The sequence below is a fragment of the Peromyscus eremicus genome, unplaced genomic scaffold (assembly GCF_949786415.1).
Source record: "Peromyscus eremicus unplaced genomic scaffold, PerEre_H2_v1 PerEre#2#unplaced_71, whole genome shotgun sequence".
NCBI classification, from domain to species: Eukaryota; Metazoa; Chordata; class Mammalia; order Rodentia; family Cricetidae; genus Peromyscus; species Peromyscus eremicus.
In genome coordinates, this window is record NW_026734312.1 from 840,315 (window position 1) to 853,099 (window position 12,785).

General features: G+C 44.2%; 1 long non-coding RNA gene across 1 annotated transcript in view; it reads left to right on the plus strand.

Moving 5' to 3' along the window:
• LOC131901316 (uncharacterized) overlaps nt 1-12,785 on the plus strand; it is a 99,177-nt gene that overhangs the window by 85,510 nt on the left and 882 nt on the right. Inside the window, exon 3 of the long non-coding RNA XR_009376496.1 lies at nt 12,600-12,700. This is a non-coding gene — a long non-coding RNA (uncharacterized LOC131901316). The remainder of the gene's footprint in view (nt 1-12,599; nt 12,701-12,785) is intronic.

The following is a 12,785-nucleotide window of genomic DNA, read 5'->3' on the forward strand; positions in this document are numbered from 1 at the left end:
TTTTTAGGTTCGTAGGCCACTGAACCTGAGCCTTTCACCTGTTTCAATAGTTTCCTCTCGAGTTTCTGTCCGATGGTTATGTACTGAAACAGTTTTTGATAGGGCCGAATCAATCTGATTTTTGATGAATTGTGTTAGTCGTTGAAAAGCCCAAGGACCAAAGGTGAGGAGGAGAAGGAAAATGATCAAGGGGGCCAGGAGTGTGGGGATCAGAGTAGAAAGCCAAGGGGACCCCTTTAGCCAACCCTCAAACCAATTGTTTTGATTTTCAAAATCATGTTTTCTTTATGCCAATCTTTCTCTTAGTTTATCCATTGATTCTCTAACTACCCCAGTGTGATTGGCATAAAAGCAGCATTCTTCCTTCAAGGCTGCACATAATCCCCCCTTCTTTAAAAATAGTAAATCCAGACCTCTTCTATTTTGTAACACAACCTCAGAGAGCAAGGTTAAAGACTTCTCCAGGGCAGAAATGGATCTTTCTATGGCCTCTAGGTCAGTAGTCATAGCCATTTGTAACTGCATAAGGTGGTTGCTCTGCACAAGGGCAGTAGTTCCTGTACCAACTCCTGCAGCGATGCCTCCAATACCTAACAATAGGGCAATAGTCATAGACACAGGTTCTCGAGTGTATCTGCCTCTCTGCTCAAAGAATTCCATCACTGAGCTTTCTTGATGATAAGTGACACGAGGCCATAACTGGACCATCACACAAAATTCATGGGAATCATTAAATATCTGAGCAGATATGCAAGGGGTCAATCCCGTGTTACAGGCCCAGTAGGACCCGTTGGGTGCTTCAAGATAATAGCTCCCTTTATAGGGTGTCAGAGTTTGTTTACAGAGGTGACAATGGGTCGATGGAATCTTGCCCAAACAAGAACCTTGTCCGGAGACTTCAGGGAGTGTTAGTTTATGTGGCTTAGTCTGACACCTATTGCTCAGGGAAGTGAGGTTATTGGCAGTAGTCTGAAAGGCGATTCCTTCATAATAAGGGGGACTGGAGATAAGGCAGAGTCAGCAACCCAAGGTTCTGTTTGGATTTGTGGCATTTAGGAACAGATAAGCTCCCTGGACCAAATTAAACAATCTGTCTCCTGTTCCTCCAAAAGGAGTAAGGGGAGTGCCATTGCTGGAGTCTACGATGGTAGTCACGGTGCTTGTATGGTAGAGAAAGGTACGAGGATGAGGTGAGGGGGAAGGAGGTGATGGCACCTTTTCATGATTGGAGGGAACTTTTTGGTCAGAGAGAACTACATTGGGTCCTACCGACTTTGGGTACAGGTTTTCTATTGTTAGCAAGATCTTGAAAATGACTCCTTTATCTGTGCCATCAAGATACCAGCAGAGTCCCCATGTTTTTCCTGAGGGCCATTCTCGATTCGCCCTACCCTGAGGGGTGAAGGTTATGTTTAAAGTTAATGATAGCCCGGGATTATAGGCTGTCCCAGTATAGGAGCTAAAGCAAAAATGTCTATTTGTGCTAGGCTTACTGTATCCCCTTGTAACTGAAATAAGGTCCCAAGATGAAGTTGGTTCCCAGTAAGCTGCCCCTGTAGTTTCACAACCCCATTGAGCACAAAAGAAGGTCTCGAATCCCCCACATCTAGCAGCTGTGGCTCGGCTTCTACCATCCTTAGGGCAGACATAAAAGTCAGATTGTGCTAACCTACAACGAGCTGTAGGACTAACACAGCCTGGGGCAGTCATCATAGCAGGGTCATTATCATGGAATGTCCCACAAGGGCTTGTCCAAGTGGTTTTAGGACTGTGAGGAAATTGATTGCAGTTTGGAATCGTTTGAACCCCTGTACCATTTAACTGGTGTTGGCCAATAATAGGTATATCCCAAGAATCCAATCCTGCAGCCAGATGACAGAAGTCAGGAGTGAGTGATGGTCACCAGGAATAGGGAGCATGGTTTGCAGTAACCTTCCAGACCTCCTCCTCCGTTACTGTGAAAATTTGCCAGGTAAGCTTTTTAATAGCATGGGGGCTTTCGTTGGAGATGCAGGAGAGGGGAAGGGGAAAGAGTAGTAAGCAAATGATGAAGCAGGGGTTGGTCTTCCAAGGCTCGTGACGAACAGGTCCTGCCATTGAGATGTCTGTGGCTTCCTTTATTTTCCAAGCTGGAGGCATTTCTGAAAGAAAAAGAGAGAATTTTCGTCTCAGGGTTGTGTCCTGGACATAACAGTTATTTTTTCCTTAGTCTAGGGAGGCAATCTGTGTAGAGTAAGGCTTAATCAGTCTTTCTGGTAGCCAACAAGCCCCATTTTCCTTGGAGTCATAAATACATGCAGATCCCTTTCCCCAGATTATAACTGGATCAGGACCACCCCATATTCCAGTTATTGGATCTTTCCAAAGGGCCTGAGCATATCCTTGTTTGGTTTCTGGGTGCCAGTGTCGCTCAACCGCAGATTTTCCAAAAGCGTCCAATGTCAGAAAATTTAATACAAATAGGGCGTGAGAAAGCAGAGCTTTGTGGTTTCCCTTAAGGGGAAATAGTGTCTCTTGTGAGCTAAGTTTATTAAGAGTATTTTTTAAAGTTTGGTGAGCTCTCTCCATGATACCTTGGCCTTGAGGGTTATAGGATATTCCAGTGATGTGTTTAATTCTTAATTGTAAACAAAATTGTCTAAATTTGCTACTAGTATATCCTGGACCATTATCATTTTTTATACATTTCGGCTGACCTAGCACTGTGAAGACATGTAACATATGATTGATAACATCTTTGGTGGCTTCTCCATTATGAGCGGAGGCACAAATAAATCCACTGAAGGTATCTACAGTAACATGTATAAACTTTAATTTGCCAAAAGAAGGAACATGGGTGACATCCATCTGCCATAGTTGTCCAGGTATAAGCCCTCTGGGGCTTACTCCATAATGAGGTTCAGGTAAGAGCATCAGGCAATTTTTACAGCTTTTTATAATTTCCCTAGCCTGTTCTCTAGTAATTGAGAACCTTAGTCTCAAAGTTTGAGCATTGAGGTGATGAAGGTGGTGCGCCTCACGAGCAGCTGCTACCTGATCATGTTCCAAGTGAGAAATCAAGATAGAACGTATAGCAGAATCAGCAAGTTCATTTCCCTGAGCTAGGGGTCCAGGTAGGCCTGTGTGGGCACGAATATGGCCAACATAAAAGGGTAGCGACCTTTGTCGGATTAATTTTTGTAATTCAGAAAACATTTGGAAGGTGGGAGTAATGGGTTGGATTATTGGGACCATTTCTAAAGCTTGTAAAGCCCCTACCACATATCTACTGTCTGAATACAAATTAAAGGAACCACCTTCAAAATTTTTAAAGACAGCAAGGGCAGCATACAGCTCCACCAGCTGAGCTGACTTAAAAAGGGTTGTCATAACATTCTTTTGGCCATTGAGGACATAAGCAGCTTTACCATTGCTTGACCCATCTATGAAAAACACAGGGGAGTCCGGGATGGGCTCCATTCGGGTATTTTTAAAAAAAACAAAAGAAGTAAGGGAGAAGAATTGTAGGAGTTTGTTACTGGGCATCTGTGTGTCAAGTTTCCCTTCATAGGTGCAGACAAGGATGGCCCAGTCAGGACTAAGGGTGCATAACCATTCAAGTTGCTCTTTATCATATGGCATAACAATAATATCAGGGTCATGCCCAAAGTATCAAGTGGAGGCTTTTATTCCTAACATTATTGATTGGAAAACCAGGGAAGGATAAGTAGGAAGGATTTTTCTTTTAGTAACAGGAAGATGTACCCACAGTAAAGGTACGGACTCTTGCCAAAGCAGGCCTGTAGGGGCAAAATCTGTAGAAAAAATGATCAAATACAATGGGAGAGTTGGGTCAAAATATCCCGTGTGTTGTTGAGTGATGGTCGTTTCAACCTTTTGTAACACCCTCTCTGCCTCCACAGTAAGGTATCTAGGGGATTGAGGGTCGGAGTCTCCTTTGAGGATATCCTCAAGGGGGCGTAACTCTCCCTAGGTTATTTTTAAATAGGGTCGCAGCCAATTGATATCCCCTAAAAGCTTTTGAAAATCATTGAGACAACGAAGTGTATCTTTTCTAATCTGGATTTTTTGTGTATAGAGGAGGTCCGGGTGTAACTCGAACCCTAAAAACAGGAAGGGGTATTGGGTTTGTATCTTCTCTGGAGCTATATGAAATCCTCGGTCCTGAAGTGTGATAATTATCTTTTGAGCTACATTTTGTGTTTTTTTCTACAGATTTCCCTGCTATTAACAAATCATCCATATAATGTATAATATAAACTTCGGGGTATTAGACCCTCACTGGATCGATAGACTGAGCTACATACTTTTGACATAGCATAGGGGAACTGGCCATTCCTTGGGAGTCATTGCTAGGAGCTGGGGAGCTTGGAGTCTCTGTTTGCTATAGTAAGCTTTTTATCAAATAATGTAAATGCCATATTTACCAGATCTTTGACAGGTTTGAGGACCATTATCTATTAAATGTATCTGAGCCAAACAAATCTAGGCCCAATCTTAAAAATATCTCTAAATTTGGTAACAATAATCAGGCCAATTTGTTTTCCTATAAATATATTAGTCAAATATACCTCTCAGTTTTTTTATTTAAATAGAACAGTTTATGTTTTAAACTAGTATCTGAATAGCCAGATGACCAGTATTAACTTGTATTTCTTAACACAAAGGACATGCAAACTCAGACATTCAAAACCAAACATACATGTGGCCACATTTTTCATTCATACCTGTAGAGTAGACAGACATTTTTACAGCTATGACCCTGTGGAGTCTCAATGTAACAGCAGAATAGCAAGACAAAGAAATCTGAAACATATTTCATTTTTTTTATATATCTTAAGTCATTTTTTTAAAATCATTATATAAGCCTTTTTATCCTCAGACCTTTATACCTTGTTTTTACGTATTCTAATAACTTGTATTTTATATATTTTTTAAACATTTTTTTTTATCTTAACCAACAATAATTTGAAACCAATTTTCTTAAGTGATGGCAAGTATTTGTAACCCATTGAACTCAAATGACCAAAACCCATGTAAATTTTTATTTTTCCTGTGGAAACAAAAGCATAATTTTCCCAGTATCTTGAACTGGTAATTTACCATTTCTTTTTAAGCAATACCAGGACAGAGAAGGGTTAACAAAAGAAGCTGCTGGCCGGCAGAAGAGACCTTAAAGTTATCACAGTAAAGGGAGGGAGGGGGAGCAGTGGGCATAGAGCGTGTCCTTGGCTGCCAGTGTTCCTAAAAAAAAGTTTCTGTTAACTCCTCTGACTAAAGTCAGATTCTCTGTTCAGTGTTCACACAGTTTTTGTCAATTGCAGGCAGTCCCCATTGTCCTGTCCAGAGCTCCTGTCTTTGCCCGCCTGTATGGAAAGCACGCACCCCCACCTTCATGAGAGCAGTCAGCTGGCTGCAGTCCTGATAGTAAGAGAGCTAGGGAGGGACAGAGGTGGCCTTTGTTATGCCTCTCTTTCCTCCTCTTCCTTTAGGAAAATAAGGGAGGTTAGTAGACAGAAACAAATAACATTTACACAGACAATCCAAGAACCGGAACATCAGCACTGAGAAGACGGCCTCATTCACAGCTAGTGAGCCCCTCTTGCAGTATGCAAGCCCCACCTGGCAGGAGCTACCTGTTTATCTCAGTTCAGTCGGGGAGTGGGAGTGGGGGACCCAGTTCCCTCTATTGTGGCTCGCACATCCTTTCAGTGGGCTAGGCAAAGGTCTAGTGGAGAAGAAGGGAACTGTCCCATAGCATCCGTCACAGTCAAGTCAACAATGAGAACAATTAATACATTACACACAAGACCAAGGGCACACGGAAAAACTTTGTCCCAACAAAACAACCAACAAAGCTCCAAGAACAGTGACAGCCTGATGTGCTCTGGGGGGGGGAGCGGATAACCCTCCAGGCTCAATCACACCAAAAACAATCCAGACTCGAGGATCTCTGTCCTTGATCATACAGACATCAGGGGCTTCCACATCCCTGTCAGTCAGACATGCACCTTTTTTCTTGGAAGAGAAGAAGAGAGTAAAGTAACAATGATCACAACAAAACATACCAAAAAAAAAACCACAAAATGGCTCTGACAAATTCCCAGGACAAAATACAAAGTGGCACTTCCTCCCACCATGGGGGAAGATACCCAAAGATGCTCCTAAACCAAATCGTCACCTCTGAGGTGGCTTTAGGGCTCTGGGACATCTCCCTTCGCTGCCAGGTTCACTGTCTGGACACGTCTGCCCCAGTGAGAGCCTGCAAAGTACAAATCAAGCCTGCAAAGTACAAAACAAAAGTAACAAGACAGAGAGACACAGACAAGACAGAGAGCGCTCTTACGGGTAGATGTCAATAAACCTCTGGACACTTGGGTGTCAGGCAGGGGGAGTTTGAGAGAAAATCCTCTGCAAGGGCTAGTAAATGTGAAACATGCCCATCTCCCTCTGCTTCCTTTAGAACATCTCTAATCACACCATAAAAACTAAAAAAGGCATCGGGGACATTTTCCCCATCTCTGATTAATTTGTTAATATCTTTTCCAACCTTGTTCCAAGTCAAAGGGTGAATTCCTGGTCCATCAATCACTAACCAGGGACACTTCTCCTCCACATATTGAAAGAACTTTACTAAATCCTTTTTTTTTTAACTCTTAGTCCTCTCTCCCTAAGATTACCTTTCATCTCTATTAAAAAAATAGCCTCTTTAGATAAATTTTTTCCCATTGATCGATTGGACGACACTTACCTCAAGACTCTCCCGTGTTGCACGAGTGATGCGGTCCGGGCGTCTCTACCCTAATTCTCTCCGGGGCCCCTTTTGTTATTCATCATCCGGTAGGTCACCGTGCCTCGAGCCCCACGTTTGGGCGACACTTGACCCGTCCCGCGGGCCACGTTATTTGATGAGACCCAAGGAGGCACCTCCTGAAAGATCAATGGGGGTGAGAGAGAAAGGAGACCAGGCGCATAAAGGAAGACAAAGTCAGTCTGAGTTGCGTCAAGGTCTCGTTTATTGCAAGGGGAATCAGGCTTATATATGCTAGGAGCTAGGAGAAGTAGATAGGGGTATGGAAAGTTACTAGGAGGAAGTTAGGGTAAGGTAGGGTTCAGGAAAAGGTCTCTTTGTTCCAAGGCCTGATCAATGGACCATACAGCAAACCATTATGTTTCAGGGAGTAGATCAAAAGGTACATACTGCGGTCTTGTTGAAAAATGGTTGCTATTGAAACTGTTAACGGAAGATTGGGTACACAGCTTTTTCCCATGGAAATCAGTTAGGCTACTTGGCTCCTGACAGTTAAGCACAGTTGTGGGCTGCACCTTGTTCTCAGAGGCACAGGATCCCTTTTGGCATCAGGGTTTTCCGAAGTAGTTTGAATCTCTCTGGAATTTGGTTATTCTCTGGATTTGGCCTGCCTCTAAGTGATGCTGGCTTGGCTACTGAGAGCTCCATTCTTGGGCTGTCTTGGGGTCTGTGACTTTTCACAGTTGGTGGTATTTGGGGGTAGGAATGGCAAATGAAGGTTCTCTGGGGCTCACCATATTTTGACAGTTTTACAGTTACCTCCACAGCCAGGTCCTCCGAGATTGGACTCAGCTGAAGGAGAGTGTACATGTGTTGAGACTGAAGAACGGACTGCTGTGGAAGGAGCAGATTGAACTGCAAGAGTCCTGTGAGGAGCTGAAGAGGCTCTTGAAGGAGGCCCATGAGATGATCTGTGACCCCTGTGCTGAGCCGCAGCAGGTAAGCTGAGGCAGCAGGGGCAGGTGCCCACCTTCCAACCATAAACATAGAGACACCCATATACCATCCACCCATCCATCCAGACTCCCACCTACATACCATCCAATTGTTAATTTTTGTGATCACTCCCAAGTCTTTCTGGAGAGTTAGCCTCTTGCAAGAATCTGCATAATTGGCAAGCAATCCCTCCTGCTCTGCCAGAAGCTGAAGTACATTGAGAGAGATGGGTCAGTCACAAATTACACACCTACATGTCATTATGATCAGAGGGCTGCTATGCAGGGAGCTACTTAGGGAACAGCACAAAGCTTTCATTGATGATGTCAGTGGCCTCTGGCTCATTTGCTTTGCAAAGGTCATGTGAGATCACAGGGAGGAAGTAGCCTTCAAGGACTAGAGCCCAGTGCCAGTGCAAAGTGCCAAGTGAGTGGTTTTCATTGTCAATGTTTTGGATGGCATGTGGTCTTCTCCTTTCTTTCTGCATCCCAATGTGTTCTCTTCCTTTTGCCAAGCTCTTGGTTCATAGTGACAGAAGCCTGAGTACCACCTTGTCAGTCCTTTTTCTGGGCATGGTGCTGGACAGTTCTCTGGGAGCATCCTGGAGTTTCCAGTCCGGAGCTGCCTAAATAACCATACATGTGGGAGGACTTTGACAGGCTGAGGGTTGGAGTGACAGATTTGAAGCTGCAAGAAAACATTTTCTCCAATCCCCTCAACATAGTCTGACTAAGCTGTGTGCTCCACTAGGAATTTTTAGTCCCTAAGGGATGGATAACCGTGTTGTAGGCCTCAGTAGAAACCCTGATGTGCATATTTTAAATTCAACTGTTCATACAGCATGATGTACTCTTCACTTTTTTCTGCTCACTTCTGAGTTTTGTGGTCTGTGTATAATCTATGCAGGCGTGTGTAAATGTGTACATTGGTGGGTGTGTTCAGAGACTACATAATGAAATTCTGTGTCATCATCTGTTGCTCACTCCATTGTTTCCTTGATCCCAGGTCTTTCACTGACCCTGAAATTTTCTCTTTGGGCTAATCTGGCTGGCCATCACTCTTTGGATCTCCTGTCCTCCAAAGTAGACCTTCTGTTCTGTTTTTTTTCTCATCCAATGTTAGAAGTTTCAATTGCTCAGAAATAGGAAGTATGTATTTGCTTTCTCTTTTGTTTATTTACTTTTACTGCTTTTATACTAATGAGTTTTCTAATAAGTAACAAAAAACAAACAATACAGCTCTTTTAAAAATAAACAGCAGATTTCTTTCCTTTCACTGCCCAGAGCTAACACCACAGGAAATGTCTGTTTTGTCTCTTACTTCTCAACAGAGAATCCCACAGTGCATCTCCTTGCTGACATTGTGTTGCTGACTATATCCTGTGCATGGCTGTGTCTCAGAACAGATTCCCTCTCATAGTTGTGCAGAGTGCTGCATTCTTGAAAGCACTGCAGGTGATGTCACTTGCTTCCTTCCGACTGACATTGGGCTGAATTCATATCATATTCACTGTCATCTGTTGAAAACTTCCTGGTGTTGACCATGGGTCACTTTCTTTCTCTTGGACTATCAAGGTCATCTGTGGAGGAGCCAGGATGAGTTTAGTGAAGAGACTGTGATGGGTGAACTTGGAACCTGTGGGGTCAGGGGGTTTTGTGATGGATAAAGTTTGTTCAAGGAAAAGTAAGTGCAGGCCGGAGTAGCAGAGCCTTGCTGAGTCTAAGAGCCTTGTAGACAGCATAGAGGACCCACTACCTCCACATGCATCAGAAAAGGTGATGCAAGGCAGCAGTCCTCTCACTGATCATTCTAGGTTCAGGAAGTGTGTGTGTGTGTGTGTGTGTGTGTGTGTGTGTGTGTGTGTGTGTGTTGGGGGTGTGATATGTGGTGTGTTGTGTTTTTCTGTGCATCTCTGTGTGTATGTGTGTGTGAACTTCTATGTGTGTGTTTGTATGTGAATACTGTCTATTGCTTGCACACTATTGTTCCTTTGTGTGTGTGTATGTGACCATGTGTGGGTGACTGTATATGTATGTGTGTGTGTGTGTGTGTCCATGTTTCCTGTATGTATAGGGGTAAGTATTTGTGTGTTTGTGAATACAGGTACTTATAGGTGCAAGCCTGTTTCTATGCGTGGAGTTTAACCTCCCTGAGTGTGTGCGTGCGTGTGTGTGTGTGTGTGTGTGTGTGTGTGTATTTCTGCATATTTGTATGTTCACTTACTCATCTTTAATGATGATGGGACCAACTTTGTTGAAAAAGTACTGTGCCCCCTCACTTGCCATCCATCAAATATTGCATGCTGCTGCCCATCTTTCTGCATGTCCACGTAGGTCACTAGAACAGAGGGACACAAGAACCACTGAAACTCAGTGGTATTCAGGTATTTGTAGAGGCAAAAATATTTATCTGCCCAGAAATTCTTGGAGCAAACCAAAGGAATGTGGTACATGAAGTTTGGGAGGAGGCCACTGTGGCATATCAAGGTGTCTGAGAGATAGGATAGCCTGGCTGAGGGTTTGTGTCCTTGTCTGCTCTGGGTGAATGGTGACTGCACACTCAATGGTCAGGTGACTTGCTGTGTCTTCTCTATATCCTGTTTTGTCCTCATCCACATTGCCTGCTACCACTTGCTTTCCCCCTTTGTCTAACCTTGGCTCAGTTAACCTTGGCCTTGGAGCTCAGCCTGCATGTTAGTCCTTGAGAGATTCTGACTTGCAGTGTGCTTCCAGCTGCATCTCAGTCTGGCAGAAGTCCCCTAGCCATGCTGTGGTGTGAGAATGGGGCTGTCTCAGTGAATCCCACTTAGGCTCCTGAGGGTCTAAAGCACTCGCCATGTGCTGTGTCTATAGCACTCAGTAACTGCTTTTCTTCAAAGTTGTTTACTCTGAGTTAAAATCAGCCTCATGGAGGGTTTGGAGAAATGAGGACCCTCAGACATTGCCTGTAGTGTAAAATAGTGTAGCACAGAGCAAAGCCACACACAGGTCTCAGAAAGTTAAACTGCAATCCCCAGGTGACACAGGGATTCCAGAACATGAAGTAGGTGTCTACAGAGAAGCTAGGGAACATCAGGGTTTTATCAGCACTCCTGGGAGCAGCCTCGTGATGCCCATCATTTACTGAGTGGAATAGGACACTGTGGTCAGGCTCTTCCATGGAATATTGTTCAGCATGAAATAATACATAAAATCATTTGGCACTGACTTAGTCAGCCATTTGTTACTCAAACATATCCCTGGCACAAACACCTCACAGGAAGGAACTTTTTCTTTTGGATCCTGGTTATGGAGATTTTCTAGTTTCCTGAGCTCTTTGCTTCCCAAAGTGAGGCAACCTGTGGTAAAGGGAGCCCCTTTAAAGGTAGTTGCTCACTTTGGGGGCAACTGGGAAACAGTGAACGAGACCAGTGGGGTAGTCCACGACCATCCAGTACTCCTTTGCTGGGGAACATTCCTATACTGCACAGTCTGGGGAACTTCTTAAGCAGGGTTAGTTAAAGAGCGAGGACCCCAGAGGGCCACCTGTCTATGCATTAGTTTATAGGATAGACACTTCAGTGACTGAACTGCCTATCTCTCATGCCCTCTGTGTTCTTCTCTCACCCAACAGGTTTACCTTCTTTTCGTTAGTATCCCTGGTGGTTGCTCCTTATGTTAATATTAACTGTGAAGCTAAACATGTTAGTGCATTAGTGTGTGCTTGTATGTGTGCACACATGTACTTGTGTGTGTTCATGAGTTTGTGTGCATATGGTGAGCAAGCCACCACTGAGAACACAGTCTTCTAATGAACAGGAGCAAGAGAGCCTGGATGAAAGACCGAAGGACCTGCTGAAGCAGAAGGAGCTGGTCACCCAGCAAGGGGACTTGGCAGAAAAGCTGCAACATCACTTCAGTGTCTCTGAGATGAGTTAGGAGCCCAAGCTGGCAGGAGTGGTTAGAACCATGTAGGTCACCTGTCCCCGGATCTCTGTCTCTTTGGGATTCCCACCATCTGAATAGCTCCCAGCCACAGCCAAGGAAAGAACATCTCAGGATATTGTACTGGCCCAGTCAACAAGAACATCTCCAGGAAACACTATGTTTGATCTTTAGTGTTTCTGGGGTTGTATACCCCTTACTCCTAACTGAGTTCTCTGGAATCTTCTCAGTTTCGCCTGTGTCTCCCCACAAATCTCCCTATGGCTGTCCTCAGCCTAGCAGGAGGAGGGTTAGTGATGGAGGACAGTGTGTGCTCCTACCACTTTATTTTCCTTCCAGAACATCACCTTTAGAGAGAAGGTATTACCTTTGCACAGATCTGCATGCAGCACACTCCTGCAGATTCCAGGTTCTCTGCAGTGTGTATCTGTTTCCTGTGAAAAGATTTTTCTGTTGTAAGAAGATTTAGGAGTTGAGGATTGAACTGAGGGAGGATTCTGTTCTTTAGTAATAATCAGATCCTTCCCTGCTTTTCTTTTGTAGGCTCACCTAGAGGGTCTACATTCAATTTCCAAGGTTGCTCACATTTACCTGTATCTAATCAGGGCCATGTATAGCTGCCCTGAACTGTTATTCAGTCATTACTACATTTTTTTCTCAAAGTAATATATCTAGACAACTGGAGAAATGTGCTGTATTTTCTTGCCCAGTACAGTGTATTTCTCAGCTCATCTTCTAGCAGATTTTAAAATCTGAGGAAACAATCAAGGCCCAGGAGCACTCTGATCCTTCTCCCTTGGGGAGTGCAGGAAATGACCTCAGCTGAAAGGTCATGCTGGATTGTCCAGCTGACTAGAGCTGGTTCAGGCTCAACAGCTAATATGGTAGGTCCCCACCAGGCCTGTTCCCTAACTGCCTTCCTCCTCTAGGTCAGAAAATCTCCAGTCTGAGTTTGAACAGGCCACAGCCCAGGATGAGAGCCTCCTGCAGACAGAGCTGCTGCAGCAGGAGCACTAAGTCTCACAGGCAAGTGAGCCACCCTTGCATCCCATCCCCAGAAAACATGGTGTTGGTGGGAGACTGGGGGCTCTTGACCTTGGCTTCTAGTGTGAATA